This window comes from Sciurus carolinensis, chromosome 12, assembly GCF_902686445.1.
Source record: "Sciurus carolinensis chromosome 12, mSciCar1.2, whole genome shotgun sequence".
In the NCBI taxonomy this organism is placed as follows: domain Eukaryota; kingdom Metazoa; phylum Chordata; class Mammalia; order Rodentia; family Sciuridae; genus Sciurus; species Sciurus carolinensis.
The window spans coordinates 3,262,192-3,278,460 of record NC_062224.1 but is presented as its reverse complement, the minus strand read 5'-3'; positions in this window follow the sequence as shown (position 1 = coordinate 3,278,460).

Below are 16,269 nucleotides of genomic sequence, written 5' to 3'. Positions count from 1 at the left end.
TGATACCCCCTGCTTCACTCTTTCTGCCAAGGATTGCTTTAGCTATTCTGGGTTTCTTATTCTTCCAGACGAATTTCATGATTGCTTGCTCTATTTCTGTAAGGTATGTCATTGGGATTTTAATTGGAATTGCACTGAATCTGTATAGCACTTTTGGTAGTATGGCCATTTTGACAATATTAATTCTGCCTATCCAAGAACATGGGAGATCTTTCCATCTTCTAAGGTCTTCCTTAATTTCTTTCTTCAATGTTTTGTTGTTTTCATTGTAGAGATCTTTTACCTCTTTGGTTAGATTGATGCCCAAGTATTTTATTTTTTTTTGAGGCTATTGCAAATGGAGTTGTTTTCCTCATTTCCCTTTCAGCTGTTCCGTTGTTTGCGTATAAAAATGCTTTAGATTTATGTGTGTTGATTTTATAGCCTGCTATTTTGCTGAATTCATTGATGAGATCTAGAAGTTTTCTGGAGGAGGTTTTTGGATCCTCTAAATATAGAATCATGTCATCCGCAAATAGTGACAGCTTAAGTTCCTCTTTTCTTATTCATATCCCTTTAATTTCTTTGGTCTGCCTAATTGCTCTGGCTAGAGTTTCGAGGACAATGTTGAATAGAAGTGGTGAAAGAGGACATCCCTGTCTTGTTCCCGTTTTTAAAGGGAATGGTTTCAGTTTTTCTCCATTAAGGATGATGTTGGCCATGGGCTTAGCATAAATAGCCTTTACAATGTTCAGGTAAGTTCCTACTATCCCTATTTTTTCTAGTGTTTTGAGCATGAAGGGGTGTTGTATTTGTCAAATGCTTCTTCTGTGTCAATTGAAATAACCATATGATTCTTATCCTTAAGTCTATTGACATGATGGATTACTAAATAAAGTTTTATTGAAACTTATTTATGTATTGTCTGATGGGTTTTGGGTTGCAACAGAAATGCATAGGGCCTGTCAAACCTATAATATTTACTATCCAGATCTTTATAGAAAAGGTTTTCTCCCAGATTCATTTGCTTGCCCCCCCCTAGGGTGGGTGTTGTTATCCCCACTGACCACTGGGGTGCTGGCCAAGCTCACCATCCAATGTGGTCAGAACAGAACTCAGCTAAGGGATTCCAAGCCCCACCATTGTGTGACCAGCAAATGCCTACAGGATAAATCCAAACTCCTCAGCATGGACCAAAGCCACTGGTCCCGCTCCTGCCTCTCTCTGTGTCATCCAGGCTAATCCCCACAGGACTCCTTGCCGATTTCTGAGCATGCTGTGCAACTTTGTATTTTTGTAAACAATGCTTCCTTTTCAGGAACTCCCATGACCTCCTTCTTTATGAGCCCTTCAGGATGCATGGAGAGCTATTCCCTCCCCTGCCGAACCTTCTCTGACTTTTTCAGTCAGCCTTAGTAAGCACCGGAGCCAGGACCAGTCTGCTCAGGGGTTTCCCTGTAGCCAGGCTGGTCCCTTTGCCAAAGGTGGATTGGATTTTTCTAGAGCAACCCTATGAGGTAGGTAAGGGTAGCCTCACTTTCTCAGGGGCATAAATAGGTTTCGAAGGGTTAAGTAATTGGCCAAGGTCCCAGAGCTAGTAAGGTTTGGACTCAGGATTTGGCCCAGGTCCGTCCGATGCTAGAGCCCGCACGCAACCTCGGAGCCGGGCACAGCCTCGGTCTGCTCCTGGCTGACCTCCAGGCCTGGATCTGCACAGTTCGCTCAGCCCGCTTGGCTGGGAGCTCCGGGTGCAGCCAGCACATCCTGCTTGTGATGCAGCCCGGCTCACGGAGGCACTCAGCAGATGCTTGCAGAATGGCAGCACCTCTGGCCGCAGGGCCACCCTGAACCTCGTGTTGTCTTTCTCTTCCTACTATTTCAGCAGCATGGAGCGTGTGGGCGGTGGGTCTCAAGGCTTCCCCAAATTCCTTTCTGCTGGTGCCACCGTGGCGCTGCCTCTGCGTGGATGGTGTACCTGTGACAAACCCGTTCTCAGCTCAGCAGCCCGACTTTACTTGGGTCACTTGGTGTACGTTTATCAACATTTCAGGGAGCTTTTTGCATTTTATCCACAACAGGAAGGTTTGTGGCTATAAATAAAAGGTTACCTCCAAGGCAGAACCTTGTGTTCACAGCTCCCATTCAGAGCACCCTGGTGCCACAGAGAGGTGCAGCAGAGCGTGGCTAAAGTAATGATGGCAGACTGGCTCTTTTTCAGTCTGTCTTCCCCCAGCTCCAGGCAGACTGTGGGACGGATCCACACGCCCTATCAGGTTTCCTCAGACCCAGGAAGGGAAGTGAGGTGAGTGGTCATTACCAGCCCTGGCTGTCCTTAGGGCTGTGTTCCAAACCCCCCGTGAGTGTCTGAAACTACAGGTGACACCAAACCTAGTGGCAGTCTGCTTTTCCTGGACACACATGTGCTAAAGTTCACTTCAGAAGGCAGGTGTAGCGTCCAGCCACCTCAGCAGATGACTTTCTCAACCCTCGTTAAGCCAAGAACTGTCACCCCCCTGCACAGAAGCACCATGGCTTCTCTTGGTCATCTGTGACTTGCTGGACCACAACCCTTGAGTTTTGGGGTGATTTACTGTGAATATGGTTTCCTCTGACACAAGCACTGTGATCAGTCGGTCTAATGACCAGGACGGCTACTGGTTGACTAGCAGGCAGGTAGTGTATACAGTGTGGATACTTAGGACTAAGGACTGACTTGTGTCCCGGGTTGGATGGAACAGGACAGTGCTAGATTTCATCACACCATGAAATGGAAAACTTATGGACTGTTTATTTCTGGTATTTTCCATAATACCTTCAGGGTGCTGTTGGCCTTGGGTCACTGAAGCAACAGGAAGTGTGACTGTGGATGGGGGACACACAGCTGGTGCATGGATTCTACGTTTTAGGTGATGTGACGGGCCCAGTCTCCAAACTCACTGTTCACAGTCAACTGGGTAGTGACCTGGCCCTCTGTGGTATGCTATGTATGGTTGGTGAGGTGGTGGGCAGAGGCTAGGGCCTGGGGCCTGGGGCAGGATAGACCCTGGAGAGGGGGAGAGGAAGACAGCGGTCAGAGCTCTCATTAAGCACAGCTTGCTGTGTCTGGAGCAGCCCCAGGAAAATGACAAATGGGCAGGATTTGTACTCTGTCCCTTTGGTACCAAGCCCTGCTCCCTGCTGGCCCTGACTCCAGAGCACTATGGAGCTGGTAGGTTACCTCCAAGGCAGAACCTTGTGTTCACAGCTCCCATTCAGAGCACCCTGGAGCCACAGAGAGGTGCTGCAGAGCTTGGTGACCCATGCCCTGCCCCCAGTCACATTCCTCTTCTTGTGTCCAAATCACTGGCTTAGTCAGGAAACCTCACTGTGTCCAGGGACCAAGGGAAGGAAAGGGACATGGCACCCACTGCCTTCTATCACCTCGTGTCTTCGTGGGGTTTCTAAACAATGACCACCCGTGGGTCCTGCACTGTGGGCAGGTGTGGAATCTTCTACCAGCCTGGGAGATGATATGTTGTTCCACCAGGATTTCTGGAGAAGAACTGGCTCGGTGCTGCAGGGGCCTGCGGAGCTGGGTTTTTCCAGGTGCTGGAAGGGACCAGAAGGTCCAAGAAGACTCAGGGTCTTAGCTGCTGGTCCAGGGCAGGCCAGATGATAGTCAGCATCGTCACCACCCACACCAGCCTCCCATCCTGACTGCTGCCATTTTGCTGGTGTTCCGAGGCCAATGGAGTTCAGCCCCTCCCCCATCACAGTGCCAGAGACAGAACAGCCTCCTGGGTACGATGGGTTTGAACCCGTTTACAGAGCTCAACACGTGCAGCATGCTTTCCTGGCCTCCCCTCCCAGGAGAGTGGACGAGGATGCAATGCTTGGGTCTGGCCAGCCCCGCTGACCTTGACCCTCATCTGTGGCACCTCCCTGTCTCCCCTTGGTTTGATGTGGGCCCTAAGTATGTTTTGCCTGGTATTCCTGGCCCTGGTGATCTCGGGGGCTGTGAGTTATGAATTGTGTTTTTAACCTCCCATGCACAGACCTGTGGGCTTTCTGCTCGGGAGGCCATGGTAAGGTGGGTCCTGCAGCTGCCGCGAGGCTGCTCCCTCGGCTGACGTCAGTGCGAGTCACTCCAGGCAGAGGCTCCGCTCAGGAAGCTTGCAAGTGATACCGAAAACAAATTTGCATTTTTCCTTTCACGGGAACTCGGTGACTCTGGGTTCCACTGAGATGTTTTCGCCAGCCTTTGTACATCCAGCAGGCCAACGGAGCCCAGCTTGTGCACGCTTGGAAGCCACCTCGGCTTCTGTCCTCTCTTGCTCCTTTAAGGTTTATTCAGCTGGATTCATGTTCCCTGGCTCAGGATAAAAACCCTGGCAGGCTTGCCTTTTTCTGCTCCTCTTAGGAAATAGTCTGTCCAATGGTCTCTTCAAACGAAAAACAGTCTCAATCTGGAATTTTAATATCCGGGCCAAGATATTAGTCAAAACTCCATATTTTAACATCCCTCTGCTCCCCACTGCCTCGGAGCCGGCGGAGGCTGGACGTCTGCGTGGGAAAGCCGTGTGCACGGTGGACGGCGGGCGGGCTCCCTCCTCTCCTGCGAGGGCTCCTGGGCTCCTGCTCTGCGTCCTTCCTTGCAGGGCTGGAGTGGGCAAGAAGGGGCCAGGCAGCCTTACCTGAGTGGGTGCTGGGAGCTGTCTCTGCGTTCTTGGAGCCGGGCTGGAAGCAGCCTGGGCCCTGGTGGGCTCCTGCAGGCCTGCCCTTCCGTGGCCCTCCTCTGGGTGGTCACTTGAGACTTGGTTGCTTGTGTTCACCTCTGACATTTTGCTGCTGGAGTTTCTGTCCCTCCAGATGACCCCTCTGGTTAGGCCCCTAGTGACCCACCCTTGCTCCCTCTCCAGGGGACTCTGATCCTCCTGGATCACCAGTCCTGACAAGCTCTGGGGCAGAGGCCAACCCAATGATGGCTCCCCCTGGTTCTGAGCAGGTAGTAGCCAGCCTGCGAGTCAGGTCCCTGTGGTACCGTGACAGCGTCCCCTCTACCTCTGCCTCTGTAAGGCCGTCTCTGCCTCCCTCTAGGAGGACAAGAGTGATTGCACTGGGGCTCCTGTAACCCCAGGTAGCGGGACGCCAGGGTAACCTTCCTCTCTCATGAGCTTAATCACCATGACGCGGACTGGATCAGGCCTGGCCTCTTCGAGCCTTTTCTGCCTTCAGCTAGAGGGCGTGCCATGGCCAGCTGCCGGTAGCGTGAGGATGTGTGGGGCGAGCGCTCTCCACAGACGCACTTCTTGGAAAGTCCCGGCTTCGAATCCTGTCTCCCAGCCAACCAGCCCTTTCTGTTCTGCAGGGCTTGGGGAGGCTCGAGGTTAGACGGTGGCAGCCCAATGTCACTTTTAACTGTTTGCTATCTTTGCTATGGGATCACAACTGGTTGGTGCTGCCCAGGCCTTGGCCCATAGGGTAGTGCAAACTGTGGCCCCCCCAGGAGACCCACAAGGGACCGCTGGGGACTGTGATCCTGCCACACTTTGCCTGGCAGACCTGGGCCCCTAGCCTCAGGGACCTCCCTTTTCTGTCTGCATCACACATGGAAAGATTCCTGTGGTCTGCTCTGGGCCTCCCTGAGGCTGGCCTCATTCTGGTCTCCATAGCCCAGGCCTTGCTCTCTGGGGGCTCCGTGATGCAGATGCCACAGGAATGATCAACACAAGTGACAAATGACACAGATGGGCTTGACTCCGCACTTCCTACTGGTGACTGCTGTGCAGATCTAGAAACCTCCTGTTCCCTGGGTCAGCAGATCAACATTGGATGAGGACTCAGCGTTTATGTGAGCTAAGCGGAGATGGACAAGATGGTTTGGAAATAAAATGTGCTTCTCATCTCTCAGAATGTGGCTCACCTTTTAGGGGCCGGGAGGAACAGATTTGTTTGGAAGGTTCCAGAACGTCAAATACATAAAATAAATCCTTTTATCTCCTTCTTTCACCTTAGCATTGAAGATAAGTCCCTGTCTCAGCTGGTAGAACAGTGAAAGAAAAATCACAAGACCAGGGCTACATTCTTGAAGACTTGGGAAGGTCGCTTAACGTGAAACCCATTTATTCTCAGGGTTACCTGAAGGCTGCAGGAAGGAACAGTCAGGTATCACTGAAGACATTGTTCAAAATGACAAAAACTCATCAAAAGTCATGCTTGCTCAGGGATCTATCAGCGCACCTGATTTATTTTTTTCTTTAGTGTAACATTTCTTCTCCTCGTTATCTCTTTACCATTCCTAAAACACCACCAATGAACGACTTGGAAGAAAATTCAAGTCTTCTCTTATTTGCTTGCAACTCATCTTATTCTTGGGTCTCAGAATCATGTATCACTGGCTCCGATGAGCGTCAGTTCTAAGAGGGCCCAACTCTTATTTGGAAACTATTGGGGGAAATAGGAAGATTTTTTTTTCTTCTTTTTTTTGGTACTGGGAATTGAACCCAGGGGTGCTTAAATGCAGAGTCACATTCCCACATCTTTTTAATTAATTAATTAATTAATTTCCTTTTTTATTTTGAGACAGAGTCTCACTAAATTACTGAGGGCCTCACTAAGTTGCTGAGCCTGGCTTTGAACTTGTGATCCTCCTACCTTAGCCTCCTGAGTGGCCGGAATTATAGGAATGCTCCACTGCACTCAGCAGGAAACAGGAAGATTTGAGAATGGCCTTGGGAGTCAGATTTTCTCTAGTTTGATTGGCCTGGAATTGGTTTCTTGGGGTATTAGTTTGTTAGGGCTACTGTAACAAAATTCCAGACCTGCTGGCTTAAAGAACAAAAATTTATTCTCTCATAGTTTTGGGGACTAGGGTCGACCAACCAAGGTCAATGTGGGCAGGGTGGCTTCTCTTGAGGTCTTTCTCCTTGGCTTGCAGATGACTGTCTTTTCCTTTTGGTCTAACATAGGCTGTGTGTGCATCTGTGTCCTAGTCTCCTCTTCTTATAAGGATACCAGTTAGATTGGATTAGAACCCACCCTAATTACTTCATTTAATCCTAATTACTTCTTTACAAACCCTGTCTCCAAATACATTCTGAAGTCTTAAGGTTATAACTTCAGTAGGGGAATTTGGTGGGGAGGGGAAAAAAATTCAGCCCCTAACATCAGGTATCAGTCAAGCTGTCCTCCTGGTGACACTCTCAGATAGACATGACTATCCCCATCTAAGCACATGACAAAACCAAGTCCCGATAGATGACCAGCTTGGCCACACAACAAGCACATGCAGGAGACATGAGTCAAACCAGGTCTGTGTGCCCCAAGCCCGTGCTTTTTCCATTGCCCCACAGTCTGCTGGGGCCAGGTGGTTGTACAGCATGTGGGGTGGGGACCTGAGAGGAGAAGGTGGCATATCATAAGCGGCACTAAAAATAAAGCCCTGGGGGTCACATGCCCATGCACAGTCAGCCCAGACTTTCCTTCCCACTCTCTGTCTAAAGCCCAGTTGTGTTTTCTCTTTCCTAGATCAGCCCTGACACTCATGTCAGATCGATTGTAACCCTTGGCAGGAGCTGGAGAGGTTCCTGTTTCCAGAAAGAAGGGGGCCTCTGTGGGAAAGATGGGCAAAGAAGCAAAGAAGGAGGCTTGGAGAGTCTGACTCAGGGCTGGTGTGGGAATCAACCAGGATGTGAAGGAAGACAACCAGGAGAGAAGCCATGGGAAGACCAAGGTTGCCCTGAGAGAGGAGGGTGCCACATCCACCTCTTTCTGAGTTCCATCTTGCTGGTCCAGAGCAGCTAAGTTCACATCGAGTTCCCAAGTGTTAATGCATACATTGAAGCCCAACCCTACTACCTCAGAATGGGACTATATTGGACATAGAGTCTCTAAGAGGCAACTGAATTAAACTGAAATCAGGTCATCAGGGTGGATCCTATTCCAGTCTGACTTGTATCCTTAGAAGCAGAGGTGACAAGGACACAGACACACAGAGAGGATGGCCAGGTGAAGATACAGGGAGAAGATGATCACTGCAGGTCACAGAGAGAGGTGGCCTCAGCCCTGCCCACACCTTGACCTTGGACTTTTAGCCTCCTGGACTATGAAGAAAGAAATTTCTGTTGATTAAGCCACGGAGTTTGTGGCACTTTGTCATGGCAGCCTGAGCAGAACTATGCACCTAATTTCATCCTATCCTTCTTCCTCCCATCACCTGAGTGGTCTTGGGGTAGCCAAGACTCTGCCTACATAATTTACAAACTAAGAATGGGAGATACAGGGAGAAAGGTCAAACATGAAACAGAAAAGCAAAAGACTACATAGAAAAGTGTCTGGCACCTTAAGCAAAAAACACACTAACAGTCACCTAGAAATGGGTCACTTTTTTAGTTGCTCTTGAAGTTCCCCAAAAGTCCCTTTTCCCTAGTTCTCCTTATCCATGGATATATCTCAATCCTGTGTGGTTTCTAGAGACTACTGCTCAATCCTTGTGCATTAATTTGAGGAGAATTGACACCTTTGCAATATTGAGTTTCCTTATCCAGGAACAAGGGATCATCTTCCCATTGATTCTTTAATATCTTTCAAATTTATAATTTTCTTCTAGAAAGGACTTGCACTTTTTTGTTATTTCTAAGCATTTTTTCATGCCTTTGGTATTTGTTTAAACTACATTTTCTATTTGTTGTTGGTGAATAAAAATGCAATTTATTTTTTGTATTTCGATTTGTGTCTAGCATCGTTATTTTCTTATTATTTTTAGTAACTTATATGAAGATTATGTAGAACTCCTTTGTCAAAATTACATCATTTGAAAATATTGTTTCTTTCTTCTTTTCTATATGTCCTAATATTTTTCTTGCCTTATTGCATTATCTCTGACCTCCAGAGCAAGGTTTCTGAATTTCAGAACAATGCTGAAAAGAGTGGGTTGTCAGGAATCATTGTTTTGTTCTCATCTCAGAAGGAAGCCTTGAATATTTAATTTCTGGTGTTGCTGTAGACCTTTTTTTTTTTTTTTTTTTTTGTAGATGTTCTTGGCCAGGTTAAAGAGTTCCTTTCTATTCCTGGTTTGCTAAGATTTTTTTTTTCTAATCATGAATGGATATTGAATTTTAGAAAACATCATTTCTACTTCCACAGGAATATCCAAGATTTTTCCTTTTTTAATTTTCTAAAATAATAAACTACTTTATTTAAAAAATTAAACCAAACTTACATTTAAAAATTTAAACTTATTTTTGTTTTTGCATACTAGCATTTTTATACATTGCTAGATTAACTGCACTAATTTTTAAAAAGGAATTTTAAGTCTAAAATAATGAGCAAGTTGGGCCTGCAGCCTAGAGGTTTTCGATGTGTCCTTCCAGATGTACTTGCCTTCTTGTTTCCCTTGCTCATTCCCTGGGCCTTCCCTGTGTGAATTTCTCCAATGGGTTCCAGCATACTCTAATTCACACTTGAGTGGGGCCAAGAGGACCCTGGTGGGAGACTAGAGGGAGAGGGACTGACAGCATGGTTACCTCCGAGTGATTATATTCTTTGAGAGAAGGCCACTGATTCCCTCAAAGTGGTTCTCTAAACACTCTTCCTTCTTCTGGATTTTGGAACTCTCCCTTCCCTGTTTCCTTTCCCAGGAGTGACCTTGTATTCCTTTTCAAGCACACACTATAAATAAATCTTCTCCAAATTATTCTCTTTCAATGTATTTTTGTTGTTGTTGGAACTCTCACTGATTCAGTCTATGACTTTTTCTTGTAATATTCTTTGGGTTTTACACTCAAGACTAGGTTGATTTTAAGAAAGAAGTTGGAGATTGTTTCTTCTTTTTCTATACTCTGGAATAATACTAGTCCCTTGATATTAGGTTAAAACTGTGATGGATTTGCTGATGAAACTATCTGGGCCTTTGTTGTCATATCTAAAGAGTCATTGCTAAGGTCATCTGGTTGTTCTCCTGTGTTGTTTTCTTGCAATTTTATAGTTTTGCATTTAGGGCTCTGATCCATTTTGAGTTCATTTTTGTTAAGGGTGTGAGATCTGATCTGTGTCCAGATTTTGGTTTTTTTATTATTATTATTATTATTATTATTATTATTATTATTATTAGCATGTGAAAGTTCAGAGGTTCCAGCTCCACTTGTTGAAAAGACTGTCTTCTGGCCATTCTATTGCCTTTGCTCCTTTGTCAAAGATCAGTTGACTACACTTAGGTAGTTTATCTCTGGGTTCTCTGTTCTAGTTCATTGATGTGTTCGTGTATTCTTTTGCTAAAACCACACTGTCTGAATTACTGTAGGTTTATTGTAAATTTTGAAGTTGTATAGTCTGAGTCCTCCAACTTTGTTCTTCTCTTTCAATATGGTGTTGGTTATTCTAGATCTTTTGCCTCTTTACATAAACTCTAGAATTAGTTTACAGATATCCACAAATGCAGTTGCTGAGAATCTGATTGAAATGACATTGAATCTATAGACCAAGTTGGAAAAGGGCAGCCTCTTACAATTCTGAGTCTTCCTATTCATGAACAGGAATATCTCTGTTTATTTGGTTGGCCTTTGATTTCTTTTGTGTCTGTTTGATCCTATGGATCATGTACATATTTTGTTACACTTATAACTAAGTATTTGGGGATGTTAATATAAACGGCATTGTGTAAGTTCATTACTGGTATGTTGTGAAGTGCTTGACTTTTGTGTATTAATCTTGTATCCTACAAACTTACTGTAATCACTTATTAGTTCTAGGAGTTTTTTCTGTTTGTTGGTTGTTATTGATTCTACATAGACAATCACATCATCCTGAACAAATAATGTTTAGCAGTAACCTGGGTTCTCATTTTCCGACCACTCTACCTCCTGCTATTTCCCTTTGGACCTCAGTCTCTCTGTTATTTTGTCTAGACATTTGGCGGGAGAAACAGTGTGGCGTGTACTTACGCCATCTTACCTAGAACTGGAACTTTAGAGCTGGTCTTTGTGAATAAAATTCCCAGTTGAGATTTTCAGATTACTAGATTTCTAGCTTATTTGGGGCCACCAGGGTAGAATAGAATGCTAATGCACATGGGGGTTAGTTCCAGCTGTAGCTTCTCGGTTAGGAGATCTCCCTTCCATATGTGCCAAGGAGCAAGACAGGTCATAGAGGTTCCTTATTAGACTCTCAGCCTTGTGTCCTGTTTCCTGTCCTTCCAAGTTACTGAGCTCAACCAGTGTTCTCAACATCACAGCTGGCTTTGGTGCTTGCTAGGTCATTAAGCTTACTTAGATCTTTACCTACCATGGTGCCGTATGTATTCTTTAGCATCTTGATGATAGTCAAAAACTGATTATTACTTAGAAAATATTTTGTTCAATATTGTTTGTGGCAATCATGCTGGTCAAGTTTTCAGTGTACCATACTGCAAGAGCTGGAAGTCTCTTGAAGCATGTTTTAAACTTCTAATTATGCTCATTAATCTTCTGATCTTGTAAAGATAACTTCATGGGTGTGCATTCCTTTCCTTAAGGGACTTCATTTCTTTCTTTCTTTTTTTTTTTTAAACAAACTTTTTATTAGCTGTTGATGGATCTTTATTTTATTTACTTAGTTATATGTGGTGCTGAGAATTGAACCCAGTGCCTCACTTGTGCTAGGCAAGCGCTCTACCAGTGAACCACAACCCCAGCTAGGGACCTCATTTCTATACATTTATTTAACTTGTCTTATTTAAAACAGCATTTGGAGATGATAGTAAAATAAACAGTATTTTTCATACTACCTTTTTGATAGGTTCTGATTCCTATTTTATCAGATATATTTATTTATGACAATTTAGCCTATACTCATTGCCTGATATATATAAATGAAATAAGATATATGAAAGTACTTTGAAAATTTTCTATATACATGTAGGATGTTATTATCTCAGTAATGCAAAATCTCTTCATATTTAATCAGGTCATGGATTACTGGTGAGGGCTAAATTAAAAGGAACATGCATAACAAACGCCTTAATGGAAAGCCCAGGGGCTGATGAGGACCTGCCGTTCACCTTGATGCTGGCACCTGACTTCCATGGGTTTCAAGGAGTTCCTACATATGAACTTGAACTGGAATTTCCTACAGGAGTCTGCTAAGCAATATGTACCGCAGGAGGTTCATTGCTGAATTGGATTTCTATAGTCACGGCTCTGGTCTGTTTAAAGGTAGGCTACGGATTGCCACCGAGGAGGAAGGATGGGCTTATGTGATTCTTGGCATTTGCAGGACTTGACATCAGGAGCTCAACCTAGGTCTCTGTACTTGAATCTTTTTTCCTCATCGACTCCTTCCAGGTGGAACTTCCATGTATTACGTCTGAGTGGACTGTGCAGTTTGGCCTTCTTTGTGCACCTGATCAAAACCCAGGGAGGGCACATGGTTAGGAATGGGCACTGGGTTCGTTCTCTGGCTCGGCCACCATGATCTATGTGACACCAGAAAGTTTCTTCTCCTCTCCAAACTTGGCTTTTCTCCTGTTAAGGTTGGAATATGGAGTGTCCCCTAAGGCTCACAGGCTGAAGGCTTGGTCCCCAATGCAGCAATGTTCAGAGGTGGGTTTTTTGAGAAATGAATGGATTACAGTGCTGTAGCCTCATCAGTGGGTTAACCCGTTGATGGATTCACAGCTGAATGGACGATGTGGAGGTGGGGCCTCACTGGAGGAGGCAGGTCTCCAGGTCACACCTGGAAGGGTACATCTTTCCATGGTCCCTTCTCTCTCTCTGCTTCTTGGATGCCATGAATGGAACAGCTTTCCTTTGCAACACCCCTCCTCCATGATGTTCTGCCTCACCTCAGGCCCGAAGCAATGGAGCCAGCTGACCACGGACAGGAACCTCTGCAGCTGTGAGCCAAAATAAATCTTTCTTCCTCTAAGTTGATTTTCTCAGGTGTTTTGGTTATAGTGACAAAAAACTGAGTAATACAAGATAAATGTGGCTTTGGTGAAAGATCCTAGAAATAGCCCTCTCCTGCTCAACCCAGTGATTGGCACATGGGACACCTGCACTGAGAAGTGTTTCTGAAAGAACTCGCTCACAGCCCTCTTACTGTGTTAGGGCAGAGATCCCCAACTTTGGCCAGACATGAGACTCACCGGGGGATCTTTGAGAACCAGAACAAACACAGCAGAATGTCAGGGTGTGCGGTCAGCTTGAGCCCGACCGGGGTGCCTTATGAGGTGAAGGCACAAATTGTGTGAAGATGCAGGCATTTCCAGAAGAGAGCCCCCACTCCCTACGTGCTCTAGCCTGCCACCATGTGATGTCTCGGGGGGCACTGCCAGGAGCAGGTTGCCCCGCAGAGACTGTGCGGAATTAACCTGGCTACGAGGAAGAGCAAGGTCAGAGGCCCTGAGGTTGCAGGGGGCAAGGAAGACTCGAGGAAGCAGAGGAAGGCCACGGAGGCTGAGGGGCAGAAGTGGGCGATGCAGGAGAGGTAAGTGAGTGGAGACCGTTGGTCCACTCTGGCTTCTGCAGGGAGGAGCACGGCAGGGGACGGAGGCCATTGTTCTCAGTAGAATGGGTAAGGCAGTTTGTCACAGCGGTGTGGACAGCACTTGGGGGGAGGAACAGCAGGGACCTTGGTAGAAGGCACATATGGCTCAGGTTTCAAAGTGGCCCCCAAAGTGCGACTGTCCCTGAGGATGCTGGTTTTAGGTGTGACCTCGGGCAGCTGGCTTCCCTTGGAGCCTTGCGTTCCCATGTCTGCAGTCAGGAGATTGGCGTTCTGCTCTCTGGAGCCTGGACGCAGCCCCACACAGAAGCCTCACAGTGCTCTGGTCTCCTGGTCCAGCCACCGATGTGCTTTCACACGCCCAAGGCGTGTCCCTCTGCTTCTGAGAAAAGCCGCCAAGCCCCCCAGCCAGAATCCCCTCTGCTGTCCGCAGTTTGTGGTGAGACTCTGGGCCATGTGGTGTCGCCGGCCCACCTCTGTGCTTGGAGAAGCTCTGTGGTCTGTCCGCTCCAGGAGGGTCAGGGCAGAGGCTCCACCCTCTTGGCTCCTGCCTCAGGGACAACAGCTTTTCCTAGGAAGCTGAGGGGACGGACGGTCTCTGCTGCCCGTGCTCAGGGGCTGACTGGAGAGTAGTAGGTCTGCCTCTGATGGTCCCTTGCCACGGGGTCTCCATCCTCAGAGTGTTGAGGCAACTGTGAAGCAGGCAGAGCTCCCCGGCCTCTGGGGCACTGTCTGCCCTCTGCCACGGTCCACCCTGCCCTGCCCACCAGGTCTCATGCCCCTCGCCCTGCCAGCACACACCTCCCCATGACCAGGCCTCCAGGTGGACTTTTCCTCCTTGGTATTCAAGGATAGTGCCTTGCCTTTTCGAGGCCCATTTGCCTTTGACTCCTAATTTAACCAGAGAATGAAAGACTGGGCTCCCTTTGACAAGGGTCTCAGTGGGCGGGCATTTGAGCCAGAGGTGGACTGTCCTCTTTTCTGGTTCCTGGCGCACACAGCTGTCTTCTGTCAGCAGGGCCACATCACCAGGTGGGCGGCCCTGACACCAGACACCGCCTGGGGTCCTGGACCTGGAGACTCTGGTGGTGGCACCAGCGGGTTTGTTTTTTTCGAGCTCTTTCTCCTGGGCTGGTGGGCTCCAGGGTTGCTCTGTTTGTGTCTCATCTCCTCTTCTTGTAAGGACACCTGTCGGAGGGGTGGGACCCACTCAGGCGACCCGTTAACCTCATGGCCCCTTTGCAGACCTTGTCTCCTAGTGCGTCACTTCTGAGGTGTTGGGTTAGGCCGCCAACGTGGGATCTTGTGGAGACGTGATTCAGGCCCTGACAACCTTCTGAGGTGCTGGAAGTCCACAGAGCTGGGACAGGAGGTTTTGGCTCGGGCGGACGGGGGTTTTGATGGAGCCTAGATGGCTTTTCTGGATTAAAGACACGTCAAGGGTGGAGGCTCGGAGCTGGCCGGGAGACCGTCCCTGTGCTGGCGTACTTCAGCCGTGCTCAAGCGAAGGACGGGAGGCCTGGTGGAAGGACACCACCAGCGTGGGGTGGGGCAGACACCTGAGGCTGACGGTGACAGTGACGAGAAGCCCGCAGGTGGAAGCCAGGCGCCTGGGGAGGGCATGCAAGAGGAGCTGGCTGGGCGTCTGGGTTCAAAGCTCGATGCAAAAATAACCTGCGTCCCGGCCCTGGGGATGCCAGGACTCGGCCTTCCAGGTTCACTGGTGGCCTCTGTCCCTGGCAGCAGCCCCATGGCCGCCTCTCCTGCCCGTTTCACACTGTAATGAAGGGTGAACAGAGGGCCCGGTGCTGGCCGCGGGGGGCAGGGAGGCCGAGCAGGAGCTGGTGTCGCAGGACCATGGGAACGAGGCCCTCCGGGCAGCGCCTGCCCGCCTGCCTGGTGGTCCAGGGACTAAAAGCAACACCTTCAGTTGTTTCAGAGCTGCATTGGTGACTAAGGTGGTGATTTATGGACAGGGACAAAACGTCACTAATGGGTTCCAGCGACTTCAGTGGACCAGAAAAGAAGACTTGTTCCCCTGGTCCCCCTCCATGTTGGGAGGGCTGTTCCCACAGAAGCCACAGAGACCACCAAGCCTGCCGGCTGTGGGGGTGTCCTCAGGGAGGCTGCTCTGAGGAAGTGCAGGAGGCTGGGGGGATTGGGGCTGTCAGAGGCCCTGGTACAGCCAGCCTGCCCTCTGACCCTGCCACCAGAGGCCTCGCTGACCTTCCAGGACACAACTGAGGCTGGCCATCCCTGTCCAGGTGTCCTGCAGGAGAACTTTGCTCCTGACCTTCTGAGGACACGCCCTTTTCTGTCCCCCTCCTTCCTGTTACTCCCACGACAGCGACTCTCCCTGGAGCCCAGCCGAGAGTGCCCTCTTGGTGGCTGTGCCCTCTCACGCTTGGTGAACAGGGCCTCTGGCTTAGGCGGAGGGCGCCACAAAGCTGCCACTTGCTCTTCGAGCTCAGCAGTCACCGTCGTTGCTTTGAACTTTCCTCGAGTTCCACACCAGCTTCCTGGATGGACAGAGTGGCTGTGCTACAGTGGGCACAGCACAGAGAGCTCTTCCCTGGTCACCACAAGCCCTCCTGTGTGACCACCGGCAGGGGCTGCGCAGAGAGGCTTCTGGGACCCACGTAAGCCAGCAGCCGTCTGTCTGGATCTTCCTAACAAAGGCTTTGACGGTTTTTGGTATGAAAAGAGCTATTATGAAAAGGTCTCTCACCTTTTGAAGAAGGGCCATAGAAGGACAAAGGAAATACCCTGGAGAGGAGGGGCTGGAGTCCAGGGGACCCAACTGGTTCTGAGGAGAAGGAAGTAGACCGGAGA